This window comes from Nerophis ophidion, linkage group LG06, assembly GCF_033978795.1.
Source record: "Nerophis ophidion isolate RoL-2023_Sa linkage group LG06, RoL_Noph_v1.0, whole genome shotgun sequence".
Lineage (NCBI taxonomy): Eukaryota > Metazoa > Chordata > Actinopteri > Syngnathiformes > Syngnathidae > Nerophis > Nerophis ophidion.
Window position 1 is genome coordinate 70,192,021 of NC_084616.1, and position 16,060 is coordinate 70,208,080.

The following is a 16,060-nucleotide window of genomic DNA, read 5'->3' on the forward strand; positions in this document are numbered from 1 at the left end:
ATTGATTGATTGATTGAAACTTTTATTGGTAGATTGCACAGTTGGGTACATATTCCGTACAATTGACCACTAAATGGTAACACCCGAATAAGTTTTTCAACTTGTTTAAGCCGGGGTCCACGTTAATGGATCTCTATTGCAATCCCCAAAGAGGGCACTTTAAGTTGACGATTACTTCTATTTGTTGAAATCTTTATTTATAATTGAATCACTTGTTTATTTTTCAACAAGTTTTTAGTTTTTTCTATATATTTTTTTCCAAACAGTTTAAGAAAGACCACTACAAACATACTTGCCAACCTTGAGACCTCCATTTTCGGGAAGTGGGGGTTGCGGGTTGGGAGGGGCATGGTCGGGGGTGGGGCGGGGGGCGTGGTTAAGAGGGGAGGAGTATAATTCACCAACTCGAGTATTTCATATATATTTCATATATATATGTATATATATATATATATATATATATATGTATGAAAATACTTGACTTTCAGTGAATTGTAGCTATATATATTTATTTTATTTTAATACATAAATAAAAGAAAGAGTTGAATTTCAGACGGCACCTATCAAATACACAGTAATGAAAACACAGTTGTTCTACTAACTGTACTGTGCTTGCTGGTTACTAAAAAAAAACACACGTACCTTTCACTATTTGAGTAACCTTTGTTCTGCCATTTGCGCACTGGCGAGAGTCACTTGCCGCCAGGTGCACAACACCAAGTAAATCATTGGCCTATCAAAGAGCAACCCCATAACGCTATAGCCAACATTCACCAGGAGATGGCAACAGACAACAGAGAATCACTCTATTACAGATGGGGTCGCCATGGCTGTAACTTCCTAGTTCTTCTGCTTCCTCTCCTTGTGTGTTCAGTTTTTTATTAAAATCCGTAGATGTTGTAATCTGATTGGGCAGGTAAGCTGTTTATATAACAGGAAAGCGGACGTGAAAACAGGCTGTCCCCACTCACGTTCGCATGGAGCTGGAGGGGGCGAGGCTGAATTTCGGAAGATTTTCGGGAAAAAATTTCTTCCGGGAGGTTTTTGGGAGAGGCGCTGAATTTCGGGAGCAATATTTTGCACTGTTATACAATTTAATAAATCTGAAAATTATGACATAGTGCTGTATTTTACTTCTTTATCTCTTTTTTTCAACCAAAAATGCTTGGCTCTGATTAGGGGCTACTTGAATTAAAAAAAATGTTCATAGGGGGTACATCACTGAAAGAAGGTTGAGAACCACTGTGATAGAGAGCAGCTTCAGGTTTGCCAAAACATTACAACAAAGTGCTGGTGAGGAAATACATGGCTTTTGGCAGCCTGCTACAACCTACGGGGAGACCACCAACCCTGTATCCACTCCACATATACATCTGCACTGGCATGTTTGGTCTCTGCATTGTCAACCTCATCTGATGCGCCAGAAAGACACTCTCACACACAAATATACCAACAACAGCAATTACCCTGCAGGGGTTTTCCATCCACACCAATGGACAAGTTTGTCGAATTAGCCGAACAAGCATGTGTGTAGGATGAGGGGGGACGATGGAGTACCGGGAGAGAATCCACTCCAGACCAGAACAGTATACAAACTTCACACAGGAAAGCTCAGACTGAGATTTGAACTGTAAATAGATTTGAATTAAACTACCGTATTTTTCGGATTATAAGTCGCACCGGCCGAAAATGCATAATGAAGAAGGAAAACAACATATATAAGTCGCACTGGAGTATAAGTCGCATGTTTGGGGGAAATTTATTTGATAAAATCCAACACCAAGAATAGATATTTGAAAGGCAATTTAAAATAAATAAAGAATAGTGAACAACAGGCTGAATAAGTGTACGTTATATGAGGCATAAATAACCAACTGAGAATGTGCCTGGTATGTTAACGTAACATATTATGGTAAGAGTCATTCAAATAGTTCAATGAATAAAAATAACACTTCTAAACGTTAACCAAACAATCTGTCACTCCTAATCGATAAATCCCATGAAATCTTCTTCCTCGATGTCGCTTCTAAACAACTGTGCCAACTCCAAAGGTATGCGCCGCTTCCTCTTGTCGTTTTCTGCTGCATATTTCACTACGTCCAGCTTGTAATATGCGGTACATGATTTCCTTTTCGGTGCCATTTTTCTTCAGCCCTTCTCAGTTTTTATAAGTTACCATGAATTGATTAACGTGGACCCCGACTTAAACAAGTTGAAAAACTTATTCGGGTGTTACCATTTAGTGGTCAATTGTACGGAATATGTACTGTACTGTGCAATCTACTAATAAAAGTATCAATCAATCAATCAAAAACCGCCAACGTTGAAATGATCCATTTTAATAACTACGGCAGTAGCATATAGCATATAGCAGTTAGCATTCCATGACCCACAATGCACTTCTGCCATGAACCTCCCCCGCCGAATTCTTCTTGGTTTTAGTTTGTGTGACGATTGCCGACATTTTCTTCGTCTCTTTCGCGAATGAGATAAATAATATTATTTGATATTGTGTAATATGCAGTACATGATTTACTTTTCGGTGCCATTTTTCATCAGCCCTTCTCAGTTTTTATGAGTTACCGCCAACGTTGAAATGATCCATTTTAATAGCTCCGGCAGTAGCATAAAGCATATAGCAGTTAGCATTCCGTGACCCACAATGCACTTCTGCCATGACCCTCCCCTACCAAATTTTTATTGGTTGACGTGTGTGTGACAATTGCTGACATTTTCTTCGTCTCTTCCGCGAATGAGATAAATAATATTATTTGATATTGTGTAATCTGCAGTACATGATTTACTTTTCGGTGCCATTTTTCTTCAGCCCTTCTCAGTTTTTATAAGTTACCGCCAACGTTGAAATGATCCATTTTAATAGCTACGGCAGTAGCATATAGCATATTCCATGACCCACAATGCACTTCTGCCATGACCCTCCCCTGCCAAATTTTTATTGGTTGACGTGTGTGTGACAATTGCTGACATTTTCTTCGTCTCTTCCGCGAATGAGATAAATAATATTATTTGATATTGTGTAATCTGCAGTACATGATTTACTTTTCGGTGCCATTTTTCTTCAGCCCTTCTCAGTTTTTATAAGTTACCGCCAACGTTGAAATGATCCATTTTAATAGCTACGGCAGTAGCATATAGCATATTCCATGACCCACAATGCACTTCTGCCATGACCCTCCCCTGCCAAATTTTTATTGGTTGACGTGTGTGTGACGATTGCTGACATTTTCTTTGTCTCTTCCGCGAATGAGATAAATAATATTATTTGATATTGTGTAATCTGCAGTACATGATTTACTTTTTGGTCCAATTTTTGTTCAGCCCTTCTCAGTTTTTATAAGTTACCGCCAACGTTGAAATTATCCATTTTAATAGCTACGGCAGTAGCATATAGCATATAGCAGTTAGCATTCCATGACCCACAATGCACTTCAGCCATGACCCTCCCCCGCCAAATTTTTATTGGTTGACGTGTGTGTGACGATTGCTGACATTTTCTTCGTCTGTTCCACGAATGAGATAAATAATATTATTTGATATTGAGTAATCTGCAGTACATTATTTACTTTTCGGTGCCATTTTTGTTCAGCCCTTCTCAGTTTTTATAAGTTACCGCCAACGTTGAAATGATCCATTTTAATAGCTACGGCAGTAGCATATGGCATATAGCAGTTAGCATTCCATTACCCACAATGCACTTCTGCCATGACACTCCCCTGCCAAATTCTTATTGGTTGACGTGTGTGTGACAATTGCTGACGTGTGTGTGACGATTGCTGACATTTTCTTCATCTCTTCCGCGAATGAGATAAATAATATTATTTGATATTGAGTAATCTGCAGTACAGGATTTACTTTTTGGTCCAATTTTTGTTCAGCCCTTCTCAGTTTTTATATATTACCGCCAAAGCTAAAATGATCCATTTTAATAGCCACGGCAGTAGCATATAGCAATGATTGATTGATTGATTGATTGATTGAAACTTTTATTAGTAGATTGCAATAATTCAAAAATCCTTTATAAATACATTTATTGAATAATACTTCAGCAAATGTAAGTTCATAAACTGTGGAAAGAAATGCAACAATGCAATATTCAGTGTTGACAGCTAGATTTTTTTGTGGACATGTTCCATAAATATTGATGTTAAAGATTTCATTTTTTGTGAAGAAATGTTTAGAATGAAGTTCATGAATCCATTGATTGATTGATTGAAACTTTTATTAGTAGATTGCACAGTTCAGTACATATTCCGTACAATTGACCACCAAATGGTTACACCCAAATAAATTTTTTAACTTGTTTAAGTCGGGGTCCACGTTAATCAATTCATGGCAACAGTTAGTATTCCATGACCCACAATGCACTTCTGCCATGACCCTCCCCCGCCAAATTCTTATTGTCTGACGTGTGTGTGACGATTGCTGACATTTTCTTCGTCTCTTCCGCGAATGAGATAAATAATAATATTTGATATTTTATGGTAATGTGTTAATCATTTCACACATCAGTCGCTCCTGAGTAAATGTCGAACTATGAAAAAAACCGCGACTTATAGTCCCAAAAATACGGTATTTATTTCATAAAGAAATAGACAAACAAATGGTGTTTTATTTGTATTGCACAAGATTCAGTCATACCGGCCTCTATGAAAAAGACTTGGCAAATCTCCAAACCTTCAGCTAATTTTTAACACTCAGGTAATCCATGATCAACATTTCAAGAATAAATTACCGTGTTGGAACTCTGCATTTTATAGACAACATAGCCTGCGATCTTAAAAATTCTTAAACTACCGTATTTCCTTAAATTGCCGCCGGGGCGCTAATTAATTTAAAACCTCTTCTCACTGTGGCGTTTACCAAAGGCATGCGGTAAATTTAGGCCTGCGCTTATGAATTTGAGTGAGGTGTAAGGATACCATCATGAACAACACATTTAATAAAAAAAACGTTATTATGGTCTTACCTTTACTTATAAATGAAGTCCATGCGCAGCTCCTTCTGATCAAAAGCATCGATAACTTGTTTATAGAAGTCTTCCTTATCTTTCTTCAGTTTTAAAAGTCTCTCTGCCTCGATGAAAATCTTCCTTTATTACCTCCTGCTTCGATTGAAAGTCCAGTTTAGAAAACTGTTTTATTTTAGATATGTAATCCTCCATGTTAAAAGTGCAAGCGAGAGGAAAAAATAAACGATCGCTGCTCACTCTTGCTGCTTGTTGTCACTTATTCTGCAGCCAAGTAGTCGCAAGAAGGATCACTAGCGCCCTCTACCATCAGGAGGCGGGAGTCATTTAATGACTCATATTTGACACTCGCAGCTACGGTATATTAATAAAACATAGCTGCTTACTGTTCTTTTTAGCATATTCAATAGCTTCATCATCAACTTAAAGTGCCCTCAATGGGGATTGTAATAGAGATCCATCTGGATTCATGAACTTAATTCTAAACATTTTTTCACAGAAATAGAAATCTTTAACATCAATATTTATGGAACATGTCCACAAAAAAATCTAGCTGTCAACACTGAATATTGCATTGTTGCATTTCTTTTCACAGTTTATGAACTTACATTCATATTTTGTTGAAGTATTATTCAATAAATATATTTATAAAGGATTTTTGAACTGTTGCTATTATAAGAATTTTTGTTTTTTTAAAATCTCACTTACCCCTTGGCATACCTACGCGTACCCCCATTTGAGAACCACTGCTCTAATTGGTTAACTATCATAAAACAATTAGAATACCGTATTTCCTTGAATTGCCGCAGGGCATATAGTATGCGCCTGCCTTGAATTACTGCCGGGTCAAACTCGCTTCGCAAAATAATTAACGAATGCTTAGTATTACCGCCTGGTCAAACTCGTGACGTCACGAGTGACACTTCCCCTGTCATCATTTTCAAAATGGAGAAAGCTAATATCAATACCGGTAATTTGAAATTGCATAAAGGGAAGAAGATTAAGAGCTATTTAGTAGGATTTAAGGTCCAAGCTTACATCACACTCAAATTTTTACTGCATGCCTTTGGTAAGTGCCGGAGTGAGAAGAGGTTTAAAACGAATTAGCCCATGCTTACTTTTACCGCATGCCTTTGGTAAGCGCAGGAGTGAGAAGAGGTTTTAAATTAATCAGCGTTCGGCCGCAATTCAAGGAAAAAGGGTAATCATGATAATTGGAATAAAACTCCGCCTTTCCCCCAAAAACACTATATCAATACAATGAACTCATGCACCTGGGGATAGGTTAATTGGCAACACTAAATTGGCCCTAGTGTGTGAATGTGAGTGTGAATGTTGTCTGTCTATCTGTGTTGGCCCTGCGATGAGGTGGCGACTTGTCCAGGGTGTACCCTGCCTTCCGCCCGATTGTAGCTGAGATAGGCGCCAGCGCCCCCTGCGACCCCGAAAGGGAATAAGCGGTAGAAAATGGATGGATGGATGGAACTCCAGTCTCTAAAACACCCCTGTCAACGCCTGCCCAATTTACTCCATATTTTCCGGGATTTGGAGCATTTTTTTTCTCCAGACTGCTTAATCTTTCCTCTGTGGAGAACATAATGTTGATATACGGCTCTGGTGTGGGAAATGAGATTCAAAGGAGACTTAGGCCCAAGTCACAATGTATACTTCCAGCTCATTCTGCAGCTGGGGTTATTTACTAGTAATATGTAAATAACACTGGCGATATGAGCTCCCAGTTTATGAAGCAGCCATGATGATGGAAAATCAATGTTAATATTCTCTGCAGTCCACACAAAAGCCTAGAAATCTAATGTTATTAATACATTTCCCCTCCAAGTAGGAATGAACAAAAAGGCCTGGGTTATCTGATCGATCTTTCTAAGTGTTTTTTCAATCCTGACTTTATCACCTAAATGTCAGAGCCAATTAGCCATCCAAATATTACGTTGACTGACAGCAGCATGAATGACACCCGAAACATAGCAGCAGTACATGGACGATGGCGTGAAGAAACACCAAATGTTCACAGGTCAAGTGAGTCAGATCCATCTATCTACTGCATCTCACAAAAGTGATTACACCCCACTTGTTTTTATACAAACCCCGTTTCCATATGAGTTGGGGAATTGTGTTCGATGTAAATATAAACGGAATAAAATGATTTGGAATGTTCAAACTGATAAACATTTTTTTTTTTTTGCAAATAATCATTAACTTTAGAATTTGATGCCAGCAACACGTGACAAAGAAGTTGGGAAAGTGAAAATATATACTGATAAAGTTGAGGAATGTTCATCAAACACTTATATGGAACATCCCACAGGTGTGCAGGCTAATTGGGAACAGGTGGGTGCCATGATTGGGTATAAAAGCAGCTTCCATGAAATGCTAAGTAATTCACAAACAAGGATGGGGTGAGGGTCACCACTTTGTAAGCAAATTGTCGAACAGTTTTAGAACAACATTTCTCAACGAGCTATTGCAAGGAATTTAGGGATTTTACCATCTACGGTCCGTAAAATCATCAAAAAGTTCAAAGAATCTGGAGAAATCACTGAACGTAAGCGATATTACGGATCTTTGATCCCTCAGGCGGTACTGCATCAAAAACCAACATCAGTGTGTAAAGGATATCACCACACGGGCTCAGGAACACTTCATAAAACCACTGTCAGTAACTACAGTTGGTCGCTACATCTGTAAGTGCAAGTTAAAACTCTACTATGCAAAGCCAAACCAATTTATCAACAACACCAAGGAACGCCGCTGGCTTCGCTGGGCCCGAGCTCCCCTAAAATGGACTGATGCAAAGTGGAAAGGTGTTCTGTGGTCTGACGAGTCCACATTTAAAATTATATTTGGAAACTGAGGATGTGGTGTCCTCCAGAACAAAAAGGAAAATAACCATTCGGATTGTTATGGGTGCAAAGTTCAAAAACCAGCATCTGTGATGGTATGGGGGTGTATTAGTGCCGAAGGCATGGGTAACTTACACATCTGTGAAGGCACCATTAATGCTGAAAGGTCCATACAGGTTTTGGAGCAACATATGTTGTCATCCAAGCAACGTTATCATAGACCCCCCTGCTTATTTCAGCAAGACAATCCCAAGCCACGTGTTATAACAGCGTGGTTTCGTAGTAAAAGAGTGCGGGTATTTTCCTGGCCTGCCTGCAGTCCAGACATGTCTCCCATTGAAAATGTGTGGCACATAATGAAGCCTAAAATACGACAGCTCGTCCCATCCTTGTTCGTGAATTACTTAGCATTTAATGGAAGTTGCTTTTATACCCAATCATGGCACCCACCTGTTCCCAATTAGCCTGCACACCTGTGGGATGTTCCAAATAATTGTTTGATGAGAATTCCTCAACTTTATCAGTATTTATTGCCACCTTTCCCAACTTCTTTGTCACGTGTTGCTGGCATCAAATGCTAAAGTTAATGATTATTTGCAAAAGAAAAAAAAAAAAGTAAATCAGTTTGAACATCAAATATGTTGTCTTTGTAGCATATTCAACTGAATATGGGTTGAAAAGGATTAGCAAATCATTGTATTCCGTTTATATTTCCATCTAACACAATTTCCCAACTCATATGGAAACGAGGTTTGCATATTCTTAAGGGACAATGCAACTTTACAATAGTTACAATTTAGTAGTCAGTGTACAGCTTGGAAAGGAGTATAGATTTACTGTTCTCTGAAAATAACTCAACATACGCTATGAATATATAAATAACTGGCAACACACGAGAGTACGTCCCAGAGTTAAGATGTTTAAATTCTACCCAGACGTTCGTTTTCCACCAAAATCCCATTAGTTTTTACCAAAGTAAATCCGTTCTTGGTAATCTTTATGGTGATAAATTCTGTTTTAGTTTTGTTTCCTCCTTTGTTGCTGATCCGCTTGAGATGGTTTCCTGTGGACGGGACTCTCGCTGCTGTCTTGGATCCGCTTGAACTGAACTCTCGCGGCTGTGTTGGAGCCACTATGGATTGAACTTTCACAGTATCATGTTAGACCCGCTCGACATCCATTGCTTTCGGTCCCCTAGAGGGGGGGGTTGCCCACATCTGAGGTCCTCTCCAAGGTTTCTCATAGTCAGCATTGTCACTGGCGTCCCACTGGGTGTGAATTCTCCCTGCCCACTGGGTGTGAGTTTTCCTTGCCCTTTTGTGGGTTCTTCCGAGGATGTTGTAGTCATAATGATTTGTGCAGTCCTTTGAGACATTTGTGATTTGGGGCTATATAAATAAACATTGATTGATTGATTGATTGATTGATTGTTTTTTGTACATTGACCTCATGACCTCTTTGTGCTTCCTTGTAGATGTTATGATTTTTTTTTATTTTTTCTGAAGGAACTCTCCTGAAGGAATCAATAAAGTACCGTATTTCCTTGAATTAAAACCTCTTCTCACTCCGGCGTTTACCAAAGGCATGCGGTAAATTTAGGCTTGCGCTTATAAATTTGAGTGTGATGTAAAGATACCATCATGAAAAACACATTTAATTAAAAAAAACGTTATTATGGTCTTACCTTTACTTATAAATGAAGTCCATGCGTAGCTCCTTCTGATCAAAGGCATCGATAACTTTTTTATAGAAGTCTTCCTTATCTTTCTTCAGTTTTAAAAGTCTCTCTGTCTCGATGGAGAGCTTCCTTTATTACCTCCTGCTTCGATTGAACGTCCAGTTTAGAAAACTTTTTTATTTTAGATATGTAATCCTCCATGTTAAAAGTGCAAGCGAGAGGAAAAAATAAACGATCGGTGCTCACTCTTGCTGCTTGTTGTCACTTCTTCTGCAGCCGAGTAGTCGCAAGAAGGTTCACTAGCGCCCTCTACCACCAGGAGGCGGGAGTCATTTAATGACTCATATTTGCCACACGCAGCTACGGTATATTAATAAAACATAGCTGCTCACTGTTCTTTTTAGCATATTCAATAGCTTGGACCTTAAATCCTACTGAATAGCTCTTAATCTTCTTACCTTTATGCGATTTCAAATCATTGAAAACAGCCTCCTCCATTTTGAAAATGATGACAGGGGAAGTGTCATGAGTGACGTGACGAGTTTGACCCGGGGGAAATTCTAGACATGCGCTAATGAAAATAATATTTCGCGAAACGAGTTTGACCCGGCGTTAATCCTGAGCCGGCGGTAATGCTAAGCATGCGCTAATTATTTTGCGAAACGAGTTTGATTTGGCAGTAATTCTAGGCAGGCGCATACTATGTACCCAGCCGCAATTAAAGGAAATACGGTACTATCAATCTATCTATCTATGACTTACTGAGGCACAACTTTAGCCATTCTGCCATTAAACGTATAGAATAGAATAGAATGTACTTTATTTAAGTTAAAGTTGAAGTACCAATGATTGGTGAAATTTGTCCTCTGCATTTGACCCATCCCCTTGTTCACCCCCTGGGAAGTGAGGGGAGCAGTGGGCAGCAGCGGTGGCCACGCCCGGGAACCATTTTTGGTGATTTAACCCCCAATTCCAACCCTTGATGCTGAGTGCTGAGCAGGGAGGCAATGGTTCCCATTTTTTTATAGTCTTTGGTATGACTCGGCCAGGGTTTGAACTCCCAACCTACCAATCACAGGGCGGACACTCTAACCACTATTCCACTGAGTAAGTATCATTGTCGTTATATTTGCATACAACAAGATTAAGGACTCCAATTTAAGGGGAGATAGTGGAAACAAATATGGAATGAAAATAAATCACACATGTAGAAATAAAGGGGACGGCGTGGCGCGTTTGGGAGAGTGGCTGTGCCAGCAACCTGAGGGTCCCTGGTTCAATCCCCACCTTCTACCATGCTAGTCACGTCCGTTGAGTCCCTGAGCAAAACACTTCACCCTTGCTTCTGATGGGTCCTGGTTCGCGCCTGTCATGGCAGCTCCCGCCATCAGTGTGTGAATTTGTGTGTGAATGGGTAAATGTGGAAATAGTGTCAAAGCGCTTTGGGTCCTTTAAAAAGAAAAAGAAAAAAAAGGCAGAAAAGTTCTATACAAGTGTAACCCATTTACCATAAAGATGACAAATAAGAATTTAAATAAACAGACTACTGTCACGCTTGTTTTGGTCATGTTATGTTTTGTTTTTTGGACATTCAGTTCTTGCTTTTGCACTTCCTTGTTTTTTTTGTTTCCATAGCAACTCATTAATTTTCACCTGGCCCTCATGTCACGCCCCTGTCCTCAGCCCTCACACCTGTTTGTAATGATCATAGTTATTATTTAAACCACAGTTACCTGGTAGTCAGTCTGGCAACTTCACATCCCGTATTCCTCAACTCCTTTCATGCCAAAGACCATCCTGTCCATTTTGTCCACGCCACGTACGTTTTGTTATTTATGCCACAGTGCAAGTGTTTTTGTCTCATGTTAATAGTTCGTAGCCTTTATGCTAGTCGTTTGTTTTTCCTTAGTCAAGTTTGTTCTCCGCCATTGTGAGCGCCATTTGTTTGCCTTTTTGTAGTAATAAATCAAAATGTACTTACATTCACATCTCGCTCGTGCCAATTTCCCTTTGCATCGGAGAAACAAAATATCCCATAGTCCAAGTCTTAGTCCAAGTCTGACAACTACTATATGTGACTTTAAGGTTTTACTAATTACGTATACAATACTACACGGTCCAGCTACAGCCTATCTTGCCGATTGTATTGTACCATATGTCCCGGCAAGAAATCTGCGTTCAAAAGACTCCGGCTTATTAGTGATTCCTAAAGCCCAAAAAAAGTCTGCGGGGCTATAGAGCGTTTTCCGTTCGGGCTCCAGTACTCTGGAATGCCCTCCCGGTAACAGTCCGAGATGCTATGCTGTGGGGCGGTATAGCTCGGTTGGTAGAGTGGCCGTGCCAGCAACTTGAGGGTTGCAGGTTCGATTCCCGCTTCCGCCATCCTAGTCACTGCCGTTGTGTCCTTGGGCAAGACACTTTACCCACGTGCTCCCAGTGCCACCCACACTGGTTTAAATGTAACTTAGATATTGGGTTTCACTATGTAAAGCGCTTTGAGTCATTAGAGAAAAGCGCTATATAAATATAATTCACTTCACTTCACTACCTCAGTAGAATCATTTAAGTCTCACCTTAAAACTCATCTGTATACTCTAGCCTTTAAATAGACCTCCTTTTTAGACCAGTTGATCTGCCGCTTCTTTTCTTTGTCCTATGTCCCCCCCTCCCTTGAGGAGGGGGTCCAGTCCGATGACCATGGATGAAGTACTGGCTGTCCAGAGTCGAGACCCAGGATGGACCGCTCGTCGGGACCCAGGATGAACCGCTTGCCTGTGTATCGGTTGGGGACATCTCTACGCTGCTGATCCGCCTCCGCTTGAGATGGTCTCCTGTGGACGGGACTCTCGCTGCTGTCTTGGATCCGCTTTGAACTGAACTCTCGCGGCTGTGTTGGAGCCACTATGGATTGAACTTTCACAGTATCATGTTAGACCCGCTCGACATCCATTGCTTTCGGTCCCCTGGGAGGGGGGGTTGCCCACATCTGAGGTCCTCTCCAAGGTTTCTCATAGTCAGCATTGTCACTGGCGTCCCACTGGATGTGAATTCTCCCTGCCCACTGGGTGTGAGTTTTCCTTGCCATTTTGTGGGTTCTTTTTTGTGGGTTCTTCCGAGGATGTTGTAGTCGTAATGATTTGTGCAGTCCTTTGAGACATTTGTGATTTGGGGCTATATAAATAAACATTGATTGATTGATTGATATATAATAAACATTTACAATCCTGTACAATATACAAGATACTGTACAATATACAGAACAAAACAAGAGTACCAGAGTAACAAAGTAACAATCAGTGTCGGACGTACAGTATGTAGGCTATCTGGACACCTGGAGGGGGACCTGTAACAGGATATTTGTTTGCAAATAGTTTCTGAATATTGAATGTTTCTCATTTAAGCTCTTTGGAGCCGTTTATCCTGCAGGTCTATTGAGTTCCTGTTCCCTGTCCTCCTTTCTCTTCATGACACTGCCTTGCTCACTTGTACCTCTTTTGTTCCACCATCATTATTGGCATGTTTTTTTGTTTCCCGTTTTGATTTTTTCTCTTGTTTTCCTGCTAAGCATTAAAGGTATTTATTGACTGGGACCTTCTTTGGCTTGGAATTTGGGTTCCACAACTGACAAAGAATACAGTATGGGCCTTATCTACTGAAGGGGTGTCAAACTAATTTTAAATCAGGGGCGGCATGGAGGAAAAATCTGTCGACAAACGGGCCCAACTATTAAAAGCATGGCATTCAAACTAAAAAATAAAGACAACTTCAGATTGTTTTCTTTTTCTTACTTTGAACAAACATATTCTGAAAATATTACAATAAAAATATAGAAAAAAATACTGGCAGCGGTAATTTTTCCATGAGGGGAAGAGGAAAGTGAATAAATCTTTATAACGGAATACATTTACACATGCATAAAAATGTGTTTTCTTTTCTTTTTTAAAATGAATTACGTAAGGTTTATGGCAACCTCTTTTCAAAACACAATATACAGTATTTTTTGGACTATAAGTCGCAGTAAAATATCAAATAAGATTATCTCATTCGCGGAAGAGACGAAGAAAATGTCAGCAATCGTCACACACACGTCAACCAATAAAAATTTGGCGGGGGGCGGGTCATGGCAGAAGTCTATTGTGGGTCATGGGATGCTAACTGCTAAATGCTATATGCTATTGCCGTAGCTATTAAAATGGATAATTTTATTGTTGGCGGTAAATTATAAAAACTGAGAAGGGCTAAACAGAAATTGGGCCGTAAAGGAAATCATGTACTGCAGATTACACAATATCAAATAATATTATTTATCTCATTTGTGGAAGAGTCAAAGAAAATGTCAGCGATCGTCACACACACGTCAAGCAATAAGAATTCGGTGAGGGAGGGTCATGGCAGAAGTCTATTGTGGGTCATGGGATGCTAACTGCTAAATGCTATATGCTATTGCCGTAGCTATTAAAATGGATAATTTTATTGTTGGCGGTAAATTATAAAAACTGAGAAGGGCTAAACAGAAATTGGGCCGTAAAGGAAATCATGTACTGCTTATTACACAATATCAAATAATATTATTTATCTCATTCGCGGAAGAGACGAAGAAAATGTTAGCAATCATCACACACACGTCAAGCAATAAAAATTTGGCGGGGGAGGGTCATGGCAGAAGTGCATTGTGGGTCACGGGATGCTAACTGCTAAATGCTATATGCTACTGCCGTAGCTATCAAAATGGATCATTTCATCGTTGGCGGTAACTTATAAAAACTGAGAGGGGCTAAACAGAAATTGGGCCGAAAAGGAAATCATGTACTGCAGATTACACAATATCAAATAATATTATTTATCTCATTCATGGAATAGTCAAAGAAAATGTCAGCAATCGTCACACACACGTCAACCAATCAGAATTCGGTGAGGGAGAGTCATGGCAGAAGTGCATTGTGGGTAATGGAATGCTAACTGCTATATGCTACTGCCGTAGCTATTAAAATGGATCATTTCATCTTTGGCGGTAACTTATAAAAACTGAGAATGGCTGAACAAAAATTGGACCGAAAAGGAAATCATGTACTGCAGATTACACAATATCAAATAATATTATTTATCTCATTCGCGGAAGAGACGAAGAAAATGTTAGCAATCGTCACACACACGTCAAGTAATAGAAATTTGGCGGGGGAGGGTCATGGCAGAAGTGCATTGTGGGTCATGGGATGCTAACTGCTGTATGCTTTATGCTACTGCCGTAGCTATTAAGATGGATAATTTCATCGTTGGCGGTAACTTATAAAAACTGAGAAGGGCTGAACAAAAATGGCACCGAAAAGGAAATCATGTACTGTAGATTACAAGCTGGACGTAGTGAAATATGCAGCAGAAAACGACAAGAGGAAGCTGTGCATACCTTTGGAGTTGGCAGAGTTGTTTAGAAGCGACATCGAGGAAGAAGATTTCATGGGATTTATCGATTAGGAGTGACAGATTGTTTGGTAAACGTATAGCATGTTCTATATGTTATAGTTATTTGAATGACTCTTACCATAATATGTTACGTTAACATACCAGGCACCTTCTCAGTTGGTTATTTATGCATCATAAAACTAAACTTATTCAGCCTGTTGTTCACTATACTCTGTTTATTAGGGACCGATGTCCCTTTGGGACAGAGGACCCTTTTGAATTTCTAGGGTTTTTATTATTCTTTATTATTATACCGCCGCCTTTTTGAGCTGTAATTTGACCCCCTTAACATCGATTGAAACTCACCAAATTTGACACACACATCAGGACTGGCGAAAGTTGCGATCTAATCAAAAAAAAACCAAACCCCTAAACTCAAAATTCCGTTCTAGCGCCCCCTAGGAAGACAAAACAGACACAACTGTCCGTACAGTAACTTCCGGTAGGAATTTTGTAGAAACATGAAACAAAAACCACTACGTAGGTCTCAGTTAGACCTATATTTCATCCACTATGACCCCCCAGCCAAAGTCAACAGTAAATTTGCTATTCCCACTTCAATACAAAAGTTGGCTAAAAAATTTCGCTTTTTTTCAAACATTATCTCCTCTGAGGCCGTTTGTCGTTTCGGCTTCAAATAAGCACAGTAGAGAGATTGAACCCTTCCGATTAAAAGTTAAAGCAAGAGTTGTAATTACTACCCCAGTTTGGATTTTATAAGTCTGCAAAGCACCATTGCGCTGCTGCTGTTGTCACAAAATGGCGGCCTTCTGCTCAGACAAAACTGTAGGACTGACATACACACATGAAACAAAAACCTCAATATAGGTCTCACTGAGACCTATATTTCATACACTGACCACCCCCGACTAAAATCAACAGAAAGTTTGCTATTCCCATTTCAATACAACAACTGCATTACATTCACCAAGCATTACAGTCTCAAAATGGCGGCACCAAGGCGTCCTTATAAAATGCCCAAGCCACTTCACAACTGTTATAACTATGAGACTGATGTATAACACGTGTATACAACTTTTTCTCTGTGTAATAATCCATCCATCCATCTTCTAC

At 39.7% G+C, this 16,060-nt stretch overlaps 1 protein-coding gene across 1 annotated transcript in view; it reads right to left on the reverse strand.

The window, feature by feature from the left end:
* nlgn4xa (neuroligin 4 X-linked a) overlaps positions 1-16,060 on the reverse strand; it is a 254,586-nt gene that overhangs the window by 51,873 nt on the left and 186,653 nt on the right. The gene's annotated exons all lie outside the window — the stretch shown is intronic.